The sequence below is a fragment of the Pan troglodytes genome, chromosome 13 (assembly GCF_028858775.2).
Source record: "Pan troglodytes isolate AG18354 chromosome 13, NHGRI_mPanTro3-v2.0_pri, whole genome shotgun sequence".
Taxonomy (NCBI): Eukaryota; Metazoa; Chordata; class Mammalia; order Primates; family Hominidae; genus Pan; species Pan troglodytes.
In genome coordinates this window covers 77,429,671-77,445,969 of record NC_072411.2, presented here as the reverse complement: position 1 = coordinate 77,445,969, position 16,299 = coordinate 77,429,671, and positions in this window count along the sequence as shown.

The window sequence follows — 16,299 nt, the reverse complement described above, 5'->3', positions numbered from 1 at the left end:
ATTCAAGGCTATGAAAGACAAAGGCTGAGGCACTGTTGCAGATTAAAATAAACTAAGGTTAGAAATGACAACTAAATGCAATTTATGATCCTGGATTAGAATTTGGAAAGGGGGTGTAATTGGCAAAATTTCCTTATAGCCTGTAGATTAGATAACAGTATTATGTTAATGTTAAATATTCAGATCTTGATAATTGTACTATGGTATTTAAAGGACTGTCATCGTTCTTCAGAAATAAATACTGAAGTAGTTAGGGGTAGAGGCATGATGTCTCCAACTTGCCATCAGATGACTCCAAAAACAATCAGTGTAAAGGGGGAGGGAGAGGAGACAAGAACGTTGGGAGGAGGAGAGAACAGAGGAGAGAAGTGGTAAAGCAAATGGATAGAAACATTAATAAAACATTAACATCTGTATACCCTGTGCTTGACTATGAATGTTCTTTGTACTATTCTTCCAACTTTTCTGTAATATTGAAATGATATCAAAGTAAAAATTACCCAAAGTAATACAAAAATAAATAAACAATTGTGCTATTTACATTTTTAAATGCATGTTACATAATGTATCTGCAAAAATTTTGAATTGGTCAGGGAATATATCTAGACATTTTACAATCAGCTAAAACAGAATAACTTCTTTATAAGTTTTCCCTTTACAATTTGCATTTTTCTGGGATATAACCTCAGCATAAAATATGAGCACACCTGTAATCCCAGTACTTTGGGAGGCAAAGGCAGGTGGATCACGAGGTCAGGAGTTCGAGACCAGCCTGGCCAAGATGGCGAAACCCCATCTCTACTAAAAATACAAAAAAATTAGCCAGGTGCGGTGGCACGCACCTGTAATTCCAGCTACTCGGGAGGCTGAGGCAGAAGAATTGCCTGAATCTGGGAGATGGAGGTTGCAATGAGTCAAGATCTCGCCACTGCACTCTAGCCTGGGTGACAGAGCAAGACTCCGCCTCAAAAAAAAAATACATACTATATATATATGCGTGTATATATATATGTGTGTGTGTGTATATATATATGTGTGTGTATATATATGCACCTCTGTCAGGATTAAACACATCTTTTCCTGGGTTTGGAAAAAATCCTGAAATTGTTGGTCAGTGGGCACTTACAATGCAACTCCACTCCATCTCTACAAAGTGCCTGGTAAATAATAGAGCACAAAATAAGGTCATTACCTCATTTAATTCAATATTCATGGCATTCCTATGAACTAGTTATCAGGTCTTCATTTCAGAGATGTGAAAACTGAGGTTCAGGAGCATGAACTATTTTGCCTCAGTCATGGCAGACCATGCCCTTAGTAGTAGTAGGGCAGCTCCCCATACCTGGACCACACTCTTTCCACTACACCATATCCCTCTTCTATGGAACCAGGTTGCTCTGCCTGAAACTTGCCCCAGGGATGTTGAAACCTTGATGGGATGAGAAGCTGGGAAAAGTGGAGTGGGGGTGGTGTACTGTCATTTCAAAAGACACAAATCATTTCTCTTTTGAAAGAGAAAAAATTTGAAAAACATCTTTTTGGAATATTTTATTCTTTTAATTTAAAAATAATCCCACCAAAATGGATACTATGCATAGAGGAGAGATATCATAACTGGAAATTGAGTTCTCTGAGAAGCAGAGACCATAGTAGCTTATATTTTAAGTTTCACTTGATGGATTCCAGGCAGTATGGTATCAGAGGTATAATCTGTAGGATACCATATACGTTGTTTATAATGGAGACAAAGTTGCATCCCTGCAGACTATGTACACAGGATTTAGAGCAAAGTATATGCCAAATGAAGATTTAGTAGATAAAAGAATATGGATTTAGGTTGTCCTGGGCCTTTAAATATTAGTGGGTTCTTGTGGGCATATATCATTCTTGGTTGATCAGTTGTTCATAGGACACTAAGAGCTAACACCAAGGAGACTTCAAGGATTTGCAGACCTGATCTCTGACTCTCACTGGTGAAAAGACTGTAAAATGGGAACTTATTGTGTGAACTCAGTGGATTAACCTGGTCTGGTTTAACATGTTATTAATTTAAAAGGGATAATCCAAATATTGAGAATGCAAAACTAAAAGGAGCCATATTTTCTTTCTGTAATTTGGAAGAGTGAGAGGTAAGAAAGTTGTTGCCTATGCAGCTTTTCTACAAGCATAAGGGAATAATCATTTCCATTATCAATCATGTTGGAAAAAGGAAAATCCTTGAACACAAAATAGGACGGCCAGTCTAAACTAAGACAAGAAAAGATGTGTCTTCCTAAAGTATGAAGGAGGAGATGGTTTAGCCACTACAGGAGCCTAAACACCAAAAGCACTCTTAAATGTTGGCAATAATATGGCTTTTGCCTCAGGAACCATCCAGAAATGGGCTGGGCTTGGAAATTGTGCCTTTGTTGGCCAGAGAAGTGCCTCTCTAACTGCGAAGGGAAGAAGCCCTGTAGTTGAGCTTAGAAGCAGCTTTTACAGGAATTCTATGAGATTAAGCAACAGTCTGTGGGCTTTGGAGCGGACATATCTAGGAACAAGTTATAAAGGGTTGTGATTTCCTTCCATTATTCCAGAGCCTTCAGAAAAGTCTTGTTTCATGATTCAGCCCAATTTTGTGTGTGTGTGTGTGTGCGTTAAGGGGAAGGGGGTCAAGGAAGGAGGTTCCTGTCTATGCTTAGGCCTGAGTGAAAGAAGAGAGAGGTGTTGCCTTGCTGAGGTGGCAGGAACACAGCCCAAGGACAGGCTAAGAACTGGGAACTCTGAAGAAAACTCTTAACCAGAGTGGGGGCAATGGTCTGCAAGCAGGCCAGAGTACAGCGGTGCCCTGGAGGGCAAGTTGGGCAAGCATGCGTGACAAGGTGAATTGGGAGACGAGATGCCAGAACACTAGCATCTCATGAGAAACCAGGTAAGACTTGCAAAGGAAGGACTAGTGTTCAGCAAATTGAAGTGAGAACACATGAAAATTAATGCCATTCTAGCTAAAGTCCAGCATGTAGGATATTGGAGCATCCTAATTTGGGGGAAGTTATGTAAATTTACCTACATTGATACTCATATAAAAGGAAACACTAATTACTCTAATTTTGTGCAACAAAAAGTAATTCTTTTTTTAATTGAGACAGATTTTATATATTTATGGGGTACATGTGAATATTTGTTACATCCATAGAATGTTTAATGATAAAGTCAGGTTTTTTGGGATACCCATCACCTTGAGTATTTATCATTTCTATGTGTTGGTAACATTTCAGTACAACAAGAGTAATTCTGATTTAATACATTGTTTCAATTGTGCTGAAGTACAAATGCCTCATTATTCAACAATGTTTAGAATAAACTAGAGACATATTAATATTTACATCCTATTGAAGCCTGTCATTCAAATAGGCACATGGCACTTGTTATTAACAAATAAACTTACTATGCTTGAGATGAGGCCTTGCTTGCTTTGGTTATCTTTGACTGGGCAGCACTGTTGGCAAGTTCTGAAGCTAATTAGGATAATGCACATGGTAGCAACAGATCTGGGTCTTGGATTCTGGGAAATACTAGCTTTTTTGGAACTGTGTAATAATGAGAAAGGCATGGCAAAAGGAAGGCAAGGAGGTTCCTAATATTAAAATAGGCCCTCAAATCTGCCATTCATTCTGAGTTATAACCTGTGTAAATATGCGTCTACCGTATCCACCAACAACACAGTTGCTACCTGCCACCTACAGATAATGTTTATCTTCCCACTTTTCTACACACACCCTGCTCCCATTACAATCTCCTGTTTTTGTCACCCCCAGCCACAACTCCAGGCCTGCCCGATGGACTCCAGAGTGTTCTCAAATTTTTAAGTCTCTTGTCTGTAAGTTCTTTTCCCAATACCTGAAAATCTGAGAAGGGAATGCTTGTCCTCTCACTCCTGGAGGTGGCACCCTTCAATGTGTTATTGAACCCTGAACCTCCACAGACCCTACCACTGAGCTCTATCTCCCACAGATAACCCCTAGACCTTGGTCAGCCATCATCTGAATTTAGTTGAATACTGCTGATTTTAATATTCATTTCAGACAGACTTAACCTCCGTTTAGAAAAATGCTTGGGGTTGAGGGAGCCGTTCACACAATAGAGTGGTCCAAGAGTCCTGAGTAGAGAATTCCCTGTGGCTCTGAGTTGATGGAAACTTGTCCTTCAGCGGGCTGGTAGCTTAGCAATGTCCAGTGGCTACCACATGTATTACCAGTGGTTAGTGAGGAAGGAAAGAGTGGAATGCCACCTCAATCCTACAAAATGGGCTGAGATTCTCCTGTCAAATGAAAGTATATTATACATTCCCTTCTGACACCATATCAAGAAGTTGCCTCAAGGTTAAATTCTAGAAATACTTTTTCCAGAAAAGAACACAACCACTTCCTGTTTTATATTTCCTTTTAGTAAATGGAAACTTTAAAGGTATTAAAGAGAAACATAGCAACTTTAATTTGTAATGTCTTTAGCTTCTGTCAGTTTAAATTAAGCCCATGATATCTGAGCACAATTTCCTATATTTAATAATACATAAAGCAAGATAATTAAAAGGTATGCATGCATGCTGGGAGAAAAACGCCTTTGAGTAAAACACTGACTTTAATCTCTGCCTCTGTTGATGAAATATAGTGAAACCAAGCAACTAAAAGGAAAAAGAAAAGAAAAAAGACAATGGCAGAGACTATTCCTCACACTGGCTCTTTCTTCTGAGCCTCAGACTTCCAAATCCAGTGATTTACTGGACATTTCCACTTAAAAGTCCTTAAAGTAGACTTCACAGACAGCATTCAAAACCAAACTCAGCACCAAAGCCCCCAAAACCTGCTGTGTCCCTCACTTTAGGAATGAGAAAACCACCAGTCCAGTAACTTGAGAGTCATCCTTGACTTCTTCTTCTCCCTCAGAACAACCACCCACACACACATGCACTCATACACACATGCACATAACACACGCAAACACATATATATCTAATCAAGCTCCATGTCCAGTTATCTCTACTTCCTACTCAATGGTCTCCAAACCCACTGCTACCACCTCACACAAGCAATCTAGACCACTTCAATAGCATCCTAACTGCTTTCTCTGCCCCCAGTTTTGCCCCTTTCCAATTCATTCTCTAGTCAAATTCAGAGTGATCTATTTAAAACACAAAAGTGATCATGCCATTTTCTGTTTTAAAACATCAGTAGCTTTCCTTAGGAAATAATCGAGATAAATCAATTTTCCCTTTTATTGATAAGCTCTACTTCGCCAGTATCAGTCTTCATTAATCCTACCCCCTTGCCTTCTACAGACTACTCAGACTGACCTTTGGTTCCTCCAACATACCATGATGGAACTTGCCTAAAATTCTATTGCTCACTGTTATACTTCTTTTAAATCCCAGTTAACCTGCCCCTTCAAGTCCATGAGTCCTTCTCATGTGCTCTCATTGCATGCTAGATACATCCCAACCAGAAGACACATATCCTGAAGGTGCCTGTCTCCTTAATATATCCCCCACTAGATTACAAATTCCATGCAGGATTATACATGACATGTTCCTTTTTAAATACCCAGAAACTGGCACACAGTAAACACTGAGTAAGTATGGAAGGTAGGAAGGAAGGGAGGAAGGGAGGGAGGGAGGGAGGGAGGGAGGGAGGGGAGAAAGAAGAGCTATGGATGTGTCTTTAATTTGTCCTTAGGAGACAGTGTCCTATCTGTATACTTAGGGACAGGGATTCCTTTAGTACTGATGTTCCCTCACTCAGAGATAGTAGGGCAACGCCCTTAGGCGTTCCACAGTTATAGGATCAGGGAGAGCTTTACCCAGATCTATTTAAAATCTCTCACTCAGTTCTTCTGGGACCAGAGGCTTACATTGATAAGATGATTGCCCCATACTAAACTGTAAGTTTTTTGAAGGCAAAATTCATATCTAATTCATCTTTGCATTTCCACAGCACACAGTATAATATCCTCCACAAGGAAAGTGTTTAACACATATTTGTCGAATGAATTAATGAATTACTGAGAAGCTAGAATTAGACCTACAAACGGATCTTCAAAGACTCATGGCTTGGGCTTCCTTAGCGTAGTAGCACTGCTAATGAATCAGTTTGCCCAAAAAGCTGACACATGTGCTGGCCACCTGAGTTCTCACCATTCTGGCACTGAGCTGATCCCAATTACTGGAAGCCACAGGATGGGCAGCAGACTTTCTGGGCAATAAAGGAAGTTAGGTCAGTAGGCACCAGAAGCCTTGACCTCTAAATTCTCAAATGATTCCTTCCTTATACAGAACAAGCAAAATGCACAAATACTCTTTCACTGTTTGTCAGAGTTCCTGGGGCAACTGAGGCTGTGAGGCGAAAAAAGATTTGGGGCACATTGTAGAAGGCAGCTAGAGTCTATATGTTTAACTTAGCATTGCAGAACATTTTATTTTAAGCCAGTGTATAATTAGAGAGCCTGCCATGAAAATGAGCGGTTTTGTTTATTTATTATGTAAGTATGCCTTTTATTAAAATGACTTTGTGAAAATCTAATTGCCACTACAGTAATATAGCATAGCAGTCCCTTACATAAATACATGATTATTATGTACAGTCACTTATCTGTGAACGAGTTCTGCTACTACTTTTCTTAATTAAGGATACAAAAGGGCTCTTTCATCTTTGCATATTCCCTTGCCAGGACACTGATACTCATTATTTCCTAAGTCCAAACACTGAAACTGTGTCAAGAATGCATCCATCACTGGATGGGTACTTATAGTCAGCAGAATTTTCAACCCCGTCAGCAATTTCAGCAATTTGCAATTTCTGTATGTCTGACATGTGTTTTTATTGGTGAAGATCACTTTCAAATACCAAGATCATGAGAATGATTCTTTGGGTAGTCTCTGCAGCAGCCTAATGTAATGACAGTAATTAACAGCCTGTGATTAGCAGCCACTCCAGAAAGTGTTTGAATGTTAATTTGCTTCAACTAATATGCAGCACTTCTGTGTAATGAGATCTAAGCTATAGGTTCATAGGGAAAGCAAATTATTTTCCAGCATTTAATCATACAAATGATTCTTAGTTAATCACTTGAACAGTAAACCTCAGTGTTCTAATAAGTGACATTTGTTTTTCCGTCATTCAGTTTATTATGGTATAGGCCAGGACAAAGATACTATTTTTCATACTGGTCAAATTTTCACCTGCCGGCCACATCACTCCAAAATGAGGAACTGCTCACAAAATAGAGGAATGGAACCAGGTTTGCTGGTGGGTACATAATTGAGAGAGAACCCACATTGTTCCAAATTTTACTTTTTTCACTTTAAAGGTGTAACTTGATGCCACAAAACCTCAGTTTACGTATCTGTAGAATGGAATGAATGACCCTTTGCTCTTTAGCGCAAATATCCTGATGCTTAATATCAACCAAGAAATTGAGAACAAGGGTTGCTCATTAACCAGCTATTAATTATTTGAATCTCTAAGGTTATAACATTGGATAGGCAGACAAGGAAAAGTCATGGAAACATGAAAAAATTCACTAATGAACTGGCTTCTCAGAAAATAAATGCCCTCTCCACACTAGCCCAGCACTGTTCAAATCATGAGGCAGAACCATTGACACATGAGGATTTGGTCAAGTTAGACCAGCTAAGAACTGACGATATAATAGCCACTTCAAAAGACGATGATTTAAGTATCAAAGAATAAAAAGAGGCCTTTGGGAAAATGGATGAAACCCTAGAATATTTTTTGTAAACTTTCCGACTTCACATTTATACTGAAAAGGTCAAACATGCCATCAAGAATGCTGAGTAATATTGTCACCATGTCATCAGAAAAATTATAGCAAAAACATTCAACCCTTCATCGATCCTTTGTTTTTAGACATGGCACACAGTTGCAATTATGATCTAAATGTGGCCAAACTTAGGAGAAAATCCATTTGTTTTTTATAATTTTTGTTTCATTTTTAAGCTAGTTTTCCATATCTACTATGAAATTTGATTCCCCATTTTATATAGATTTACTTCAAGTGGGCTTTTTCTATTAATGGTTATCCCTAGATAATAACAGCTTTCTGTGCTGGCTTGAAAGCTCAATTTTAGGAGTCATCATTATCGACAGGAGTATATATTTGCAAAGCTATTCCTAAGAACCAGAATTAAATGAGAACCCTTTACTATATGGGTGGTGATGTGGTTTGGCTCTGTGTCCCCACCCAAATCTCACCTTGAATTATAATCCTCATAATCCCCAAGTGTCAAGGGCAGGACCAGGTGGAGGTAATTGAATCATGGAGGCAGTTTCCCCCATGCTGTTCTCGTGATAATGGTCAGTCTCACGAGATCTGATGGTTTTACAAGCATCTGGCATTTCCCCTGCTTGCACTCACTCCGTTTTGCCGCCCTGGGAAGAAGCTGCCTGCTTCAACTTTGCCTTCCACCATTATTCTAAGTTTCCTGAGGCCCCCTCAGTCATGTGGAACTGTGGATCAATTAAACCTCTTTTGTTTATAAATTACTCAGTCTCAGGCAGTTCTTCATAGTAGCATAAGAACGGACTAATACAAGTGGTATGAATACAACAACATCATAGTAGATAGTCATTAAGGACAGATACCAAACAGATCCATGTCCTATATGAAGGGTGGCCTCCTAGCTAGGAGATGTGCAGAGCTGCCTCTGTCCATGCTGAATGTCCGTCTGTGAGGTGTGATGTTGGGGCATTCAGAAGGTTCTTTTTGCCAACGTCCGCAGTAGATGTTTCAATCCCATACTTGGATATTCATCCTTTTGACTTACCAAAACAGAAGATTAGTCCCTGAAGTTATTGTAAATAATGCCATAGTTATCATTTACATCTAATCACAAGTGGATTTATTGAATCCTTTCCTATAATAGGTTTTATAAATTTATAACTTAGAAAAACACTGAGTTCTTTGGAAAAAAGGATAAAGTGAGTTTCTGAAGAGAGAAAAAAGAGCAGAAAAAAGGAGATTGGAAGAAATGGGAGAAAAAAATCTTTACCTCCCCCACCCCCACTCTATTGTTTCTGCCTAGAATTATCCCTGGGCTAGATGGCATTTACAGGGGGACACCAGTAAATCCTGACATTTCCCAAACGTCTCCCCCATCACTTGTTATTGTGCTTGAAGGCTCCCATTCAAGATTTATCCCACCCTTTGATCCCATAATTCCACTTTTATGAAATTATTTTAAGAAAATAATTAGAGATGTGACAAAAATTTAGCTAACAGGCTGCTCATCACAGCATAGTTTATAATAACAAAATGCTAAAAAAAAAAAAAAAAAAAGCCACTTCAATGCCCAAGAATTACAGTTTGTTTGGTCTATACAATGGGATACTCTGTATAGCCATTAAAATAGCACTGGAGAACATTTAATATATGAAAATATGCCTTTGATATTTTGTTAATTGAAAAAAATCCGGTTACATTACAGTGACAACCTGTGGTCCTGTTCTGTGGAAAAGTAGAAATAGAGATACTGGAAAAGAAGAAAAATAAATATTGCTGAATGATTAGCTAGATGAAAGTAACTTAACAACTCACAAAAGGCACATGTGAGCTGTTGGTAAACCAAGCAACAGTGTGAGGAAGGAGTGCTGGGTCCCCGCTTTAGAGCCACAGGGATGGGTAAAGTGGCTCTCCTGCTATGATAAATCAATTCTGAGGCCAAATATTTGCTTTACAAAACAATAGTGCACGTACACACACACACACCCAGGTGTGTATGGTCTCTGTGTAAGAGAATTCTTTGAGCAATGCTGTAACAGGTAACTAAGTGCTCAGAAGCGACTTTCCTAGAACCTCATGTCATTTCATTTACCCATTGATTAGCCCATTCAAGTGGTTATTAAGCACTACTATATGTGGCATGCTATACCAGGCCCTCCCATATTCACCCACCTCGCCCCACCTCTGTGGTGCCACCTTAAGCCAAGGGCCGCATTCTTTGGCACAGATGTTGCAATAACCTCCTGCCTCTTCCCACCTCCTGACCTTTCTTACCCTCTCTTCCTTCAGATCTCAGCTCCACTCTCCCCGTTAAACATCCTCAGAACCTCGTGGACCTTTAGTAATGCCTTTAGAAGCATTAGCTTAGTTGTGTCTATCAGTGGTAGGTACAGAATGTATTTATTTGTGATTTTCTGATAAATGTTTGTTTCCCCCACAAATAATTTTCTGTCTGTTCACTGAGTGCCAGGCACTGTGGTCAGTGCTTTACATGCATTTGACTCATGTAATCTATACAACATTCCTACAAAGTTGATGCAATTATTATCCTCATTTCACAAATGGGAAAACTCAGGCACAGACAGTTAAATAATTTACCCAAACTTAGGCAACTAGTAAGTGAAGGAGGCAGGGTTCCAACTCACACTCAGGCTCTGGCCCACGATGCTATGACGATCACCGATCACCAGAGCAAGACACTCCCTGTTCCTTCTCTCCACGATAACCTCTGTCCTAGATCACTGCTGCTCCGGCTTCAGTGGGCAGGGGAGTCATGAGGATATTGGGAAATGCAGATTTTAATTCAGGAAGTCTGGGTTGGGGCCTGAGAGTCTAGATTTCTGACAAACTCCAGGTGCTGCTGATGTTGCTGGATGGGAGACCACACTTTTGAGTAGCAAGGGTGCAGAACAGCCCATGAGATATGGACGTCACTATTCAGTGACTTATTCAAGTAGTTGCTGAGTGAATAAGTGAAAGGACAAAAATGAGAAAGTCCTCCCTTTCAGACCTGAGACCTAGTTGAAGGGTTCAAATGTTGCCTGTGAAAGACTTAATCAACAGTTGGAGGCAATATAAAGTTATAAAAAGTCAGGGAGCTCTGAGAAGGATGAACTTTGAGTGGAGAGGAGTGATCAAGGACTTTCTGGAAGTCACATGGCAGTTGGCCTATGACAGATAAAAAGGACAGGACCAGGCAGGGAGGTGAGGCCACGGCAAGTCCAAGGAGAGGAAGGGCATTCACCAGCAGGTAATGAGGAGACTGAGGGGCTGCAGCTGAGCACTCATGAGGAAAAAGAAAGCTCTCAAAAAACCGACTTTGTTCAACATGGAGTCTAAGAGAGAAGACTATGATTTACAGACGTGGGGAGTAAGAGCCTGGGTGAGATGACATGGAAGCCTGAGGCCAGAGACGCAGCACTAGAAGATATGCAGGACGGTGAAATCTGGTGGTTTATGGTCACCGTTCTCCAAGAGTCTTTTCTCACATGGCGTTAGAGATTAAAGACCAAGGGGTGAGATGTACATTTAATTTGCATATTGTTGTTACCGTTGCCTTAAATATGATTCTGCTGTTCCCTTGTCATCTTCTCTTGTACCTGCATGTCCTTTTGTGGCACATTATGAGGCAGTCAAACAACCTGAACAGATACAAACTATGCTGAGATATTCCTTCTGGAAGCCCTCTCTCTCCACAGCATTCTGTTCCTCTACTCTTGACCTGTTTACTCACTTAACTGACATTTATTGAGTATCTATTCTATGTGCCATTTATCCTAGATACCAGCTGTGGAGCCAGCCATGCTACACGTTTGCACCTTCTGGTCTACTCCAAGTATTGCATTTCCCACGTTCACTCCTGAAGGTAGTGAGACAGGTAAGGTGAATACTCATGTTTCATTTAGAAAATGGAAGGCTGCCACTTCATCTCTCTCTCTCGAATCATTTACACAGAAGAGTTCATGACAGCAAGGTGGCAGTGTTGAAAGTCAGTGTTTCTGTGGCCAGGGAAATGAACACTATGAATTCCAATACAATTATGAATGTATTAGAGTTTCTTTTTTCTTTTAAAATTACCTGCCAGTAAATGAAAAAAATAATAATTTCATCACCTTATATAAAGAAGACTTTACAGTTACTTATGACAAAACCAAGGAAGTTTTCAAGATCTAGTGCTAGTAGTATACCTACATATTCCAGAGCATATAGAGAAGAGGACATAGATCTAGACTTTAAAAAACTGAACAGGATATATTTGGAAGGATTTTTAAGCCAAGAGGTTGTAACTGTCCCTTCCTAAAAGGCACTTTGTTGTCCAGTAGTATCTCATTGCTGACCATCCCAATTTTGGTCTGATGTGAAGTTAACCGGAATTTTCTAGCCAAATGGATAGCACTTCCTATCAACATCGCTTTTAGTCATTCTTTTTAATTACCCACTGTATGTGTTGATCTTGCTGGTTAATTTTCTGTCCTAATCAACATTTAGCTCCCTCATCGATTTTCTAAATTGTTCCTTATTTTAAAAAGAAATAATCTACTTTTTTTAAACACTGATGGAGGACCAAATTATTTTCAAAGTTAAATAACAAAATAAGTTACCAGATGTATATTAGATCTAATTATCCAATCCAGCAAAACTGCTGTCTCTAAGCAAATCTTGGTGGAGCCCTCTTTAAAAGTTGCTTTTTAACTTCTAGACTTCTGGTTCCTTCATTCTCCTTCTTGCAATGTTTTATAGACCTGCAGTTCCCTCTATTTGTAGCAGCTCTGACACTATCATGAGAATCACCAGTGATACTCTGTAAATGCCAGCCAAAATCTATCTGCAAGAACATCTGCTCAACAGTGCAAAACTGATGTAATTACCAACCATCATCTTTTCTCCTCCTGCTGGGGTAACTGCTCCAAAGCATGACTTTTTGCCCTGAGCTAACAAGATCCAGAAACTCCCTGTTATGTACAAAACCTGCTGCTGAAAACCCATGTAGCTTCAACACAAATTATAACCCAGTCTCTCAACTACAAGAGAAACTAACACCCTTGTGCCATAGGGTCTCGGAGAATCTTGCTCAAAACCTTGTGAGTCCCAGACTTCATCCTCCTCCCGCTACCTGTTTTTGTCTAATATAAATGGTCTTCAAAAGAATATGATACAGAAAGGGAAGATACATCTATCATTCCAATAACATTGTTTTCAAAGTACAATTACTGAAAAGAATAATTAAATGTCAAATGTCTGAATGGGAACTGAGGCGGAAAGAGAAATGGAAAAAAAAAATCTTTATTGAGCATCTGCTATGTGCCAAGAGCTGTCCTGGACACTTTGCGTATGTTATCTCATTTAATTGTGGTTTTACACATTCTGAAAATCAAGAAATTCCCATTTTGAATCCATTAAGTTGAGGACAGGCACTGAGGCTTCCCCATCTGCCTCCTAAGGATGTGGAGAAGTGTAACCAATGACAATGCGAAAAAAAGAATTCTAAGTACTTATTTTAAATTATGTTAAGGGAATAAGGGTGAAAGACCATGTGATTCAGAGCATGACACTAACAAACTATGGAGCATCTGACAAGTTTCTTTTTTTCTTTCTTTTTTTTTTGAGACAGAGTCTTGCTCCATCACCACGCCGGAGTGTAGTGGTGCGATCTCGGCTCACTGCAGCCTCCACTTCCTGGGTTCAAGCAATTCTCCTGCCTCAGCCTCCCAAGTAGCTGGGACTACAGGCACGCACCACCACACCCAGCTAATTTTTGTATTTTTAGTAGAGACAGGGTTTCACCATGTTGGTCAGGCTGGTCTCGATCTCACGACCTTGTGATCTGCCCACCTCGGCCTCCCAAAGTGCTGTGATTACAGGCGTGAGCCACTGCGCCCAGCCATGTCTGAGAAGTTTCTTAATGTGAGTCTCAGTTTCCACAACTACAACATGAGGGAGTTGAATTAGATAATTCCTAACATCTCTACCTGGTCTGAAATGTCATAATTCATTGATTCTACAAATCAAATTTTATTTCAAAACATTTTTTGAATTACATACTAATTTCTCTCATTTTTGGTTCCTCTTAAATTTGTGATGAGGCTGAGAACAAACTAGAAGTAGGAATTAGTCATGAGACACTAACAAATAGTTTTGTTGGCTTGTGTGATGTTTTTAGTTTGGATTTTTTGTTTTGTTTTGTTTTTGTTTTGAGATGGAGTCTTGCTCTGTCGCCCAGGCTGGAGTGCAGTGGCACGATCTCAGCTCACTGCAACCTCCACCTCCCAGGTTCCAGCGATTCTCCTGCCTCAGCCTCCTGAGTAGCTGGGACTACAGGCACGTGCCACAACACCCGGCTAATTTTTTGTATTTTTAGTAGAGATGGGGTTTCACCGTGTTAGCCAGGATAGTCTCAATCTCCTGACCTCGAGATCTGCCCACCTCGGCCTCCCAAAGTGCTGGGATTACAGGCGTGAGCCACCATGCCCTGCCTGTTTGCCTTTTTAGAGAAAAAAATTGGCACCAAACACAGATATTCAATCAGGCTGAACCAAGATAGTAAAGAGTATTCTTAATTCCAAGTAGAATCATGGCCATTGTGCACATAAAATTTTTTGTAGTTAGGGAATAAAACTACCAGAAATACAGCCGCTGTCTGATCTTCTTTGGGGAAATTTTGTTTCTACTTTGTCATATGACAACAATGTTGGAGCTTGTGTGTGTGTGTTTGTTATACAGAGGTATTTGGTATTAATGGATGGAACATTGCCTTTTAATCACAACTCATCATGAAAGAAATCTCTGTCATTCTGCTTGGATGTATAAAGCCACTTTCTAGCTCATAACACATAAAATCTCTAGAAATCAATGAACAAATTCATGAAAGATTTGCCAAGTTTACCTTTTGTGTCCCAGCACTTTGTCAGGCACTTAAATGATCAGCAAGAAATCTAAAAGTAATGCAAATAGCTTGACCCATTAAGGCACAAATAAAGCAGACTATGGAGCTTTTCTAAAATAATAAGAAGTGTGTGTTTTAAATTATTTATTAAATTCCAACATTCCCAACAACAGAAAATCTCTATATTTTGAGAACATCTCAAAAACCAAAATCACCCTCTCTACTAATGGTTCCAAATTATTATCAACTTAAAAAGAAGAATAAATGCCCACAAAGGCACTTTCCTAGGGTTCAAAGGAAATGATAGGTGAAAAATCTAGAACTTAAGACTATGGGTTTTTCCCAAAGCCTTGCACCTTAATTAAGTCCCAGTTCTGGCGTTATGTAATATATACAATTATATATAAGTCAAAAGCCTGAGGTGAACATGTCCTCAAAAACAAAGGTATCCCTCTAACCTGGAAATGATCCTACCACATAGAGAATGAATGATCAATGAGCCTTCCCTCTTCTCTGTCATCCTGGGGATGGCCAGAATCATATAGACAGATGGACACCAGAAGGACTTCACTGTGTTTTATCAAGATATTTATTTGGTGGTGGGTCAGAGACTAGGAGGTCTTGAGAATCTTTCCTAACTAATGTGGAAAGAAAGAGAAGAAATACTAAATACCTACTCTGTCCCAGGCACCATGCCACACACCTTCTGTGTACAAGGTTAGAGCTGAAGATTCCTCTATGTCTCCTCAAGCCCTTCTCACAGGAGCCAAGATTGAGAGGCACTGATCTAGAATGAAGTAGGCAAACTGGTTTGATCACATGCCAAAGCCTATCAATGAGTAGCAGCTTCTGGGAACAGGTGTTGAGATGGATTCTGAGATCACACCTGGATTCAGTGGGAAAAAGTGTTAGAATCAAGCTCAAGGTGTCTGTCGTGGATCCAGTAGGAGAGATCAGCAGTGTACCTGTCTCACATGTACCATGCCTGATCTACACTAAGTTCATATACATTCACATGCAAAGCTATGTCCTTAGAAATGAGTGAGTTGTAGACAGACAAATACCAAACAATTTAAGCTACATTTAAGGATTTATATCAATCAAACAATATTTCTCAAAATGAAGACAGTGAACCACCTACCTCAGAATCCCTGGGCATTGGGCCAAAAGGTCTACATTCTTAACAAACCCCCCAGGTGAATTTTATGAACATAAATGCTTAGAATCATCATAAAGATCCTTAAGGAGTTGTCCCAGAAATATTGCTAGGCTTAGAGGTATGTGGTCTTCCTGGGCCAGGAGTTTGTCTTGAGATCAGTATTTCCAGTTTTGGTTTCATAAGTGCTATTTTCTTACTTCATCTGAAGTTGATCATCTGCAAGTGCTCAATTCATACTAACTGTTACCCTAACCCTTTGAGTGCATCTGCTCCCTGAGAAGGGATGGCCCATGCACAAAACAGGTGCTTTCCCCAGGTCAACAACTTTGTAGTGCCAACTAAAAATCAGCAAATTGGTTGCCGGTTCACAATGAGCCTCTTATTATTTTATTTAGCATAAAATCATATAGCATAGCCAGAATGAGAGCAAAGGGAACTGAATGTCCTCAAGAAATATTTTAACCCCTTTACCAAAATACATTAC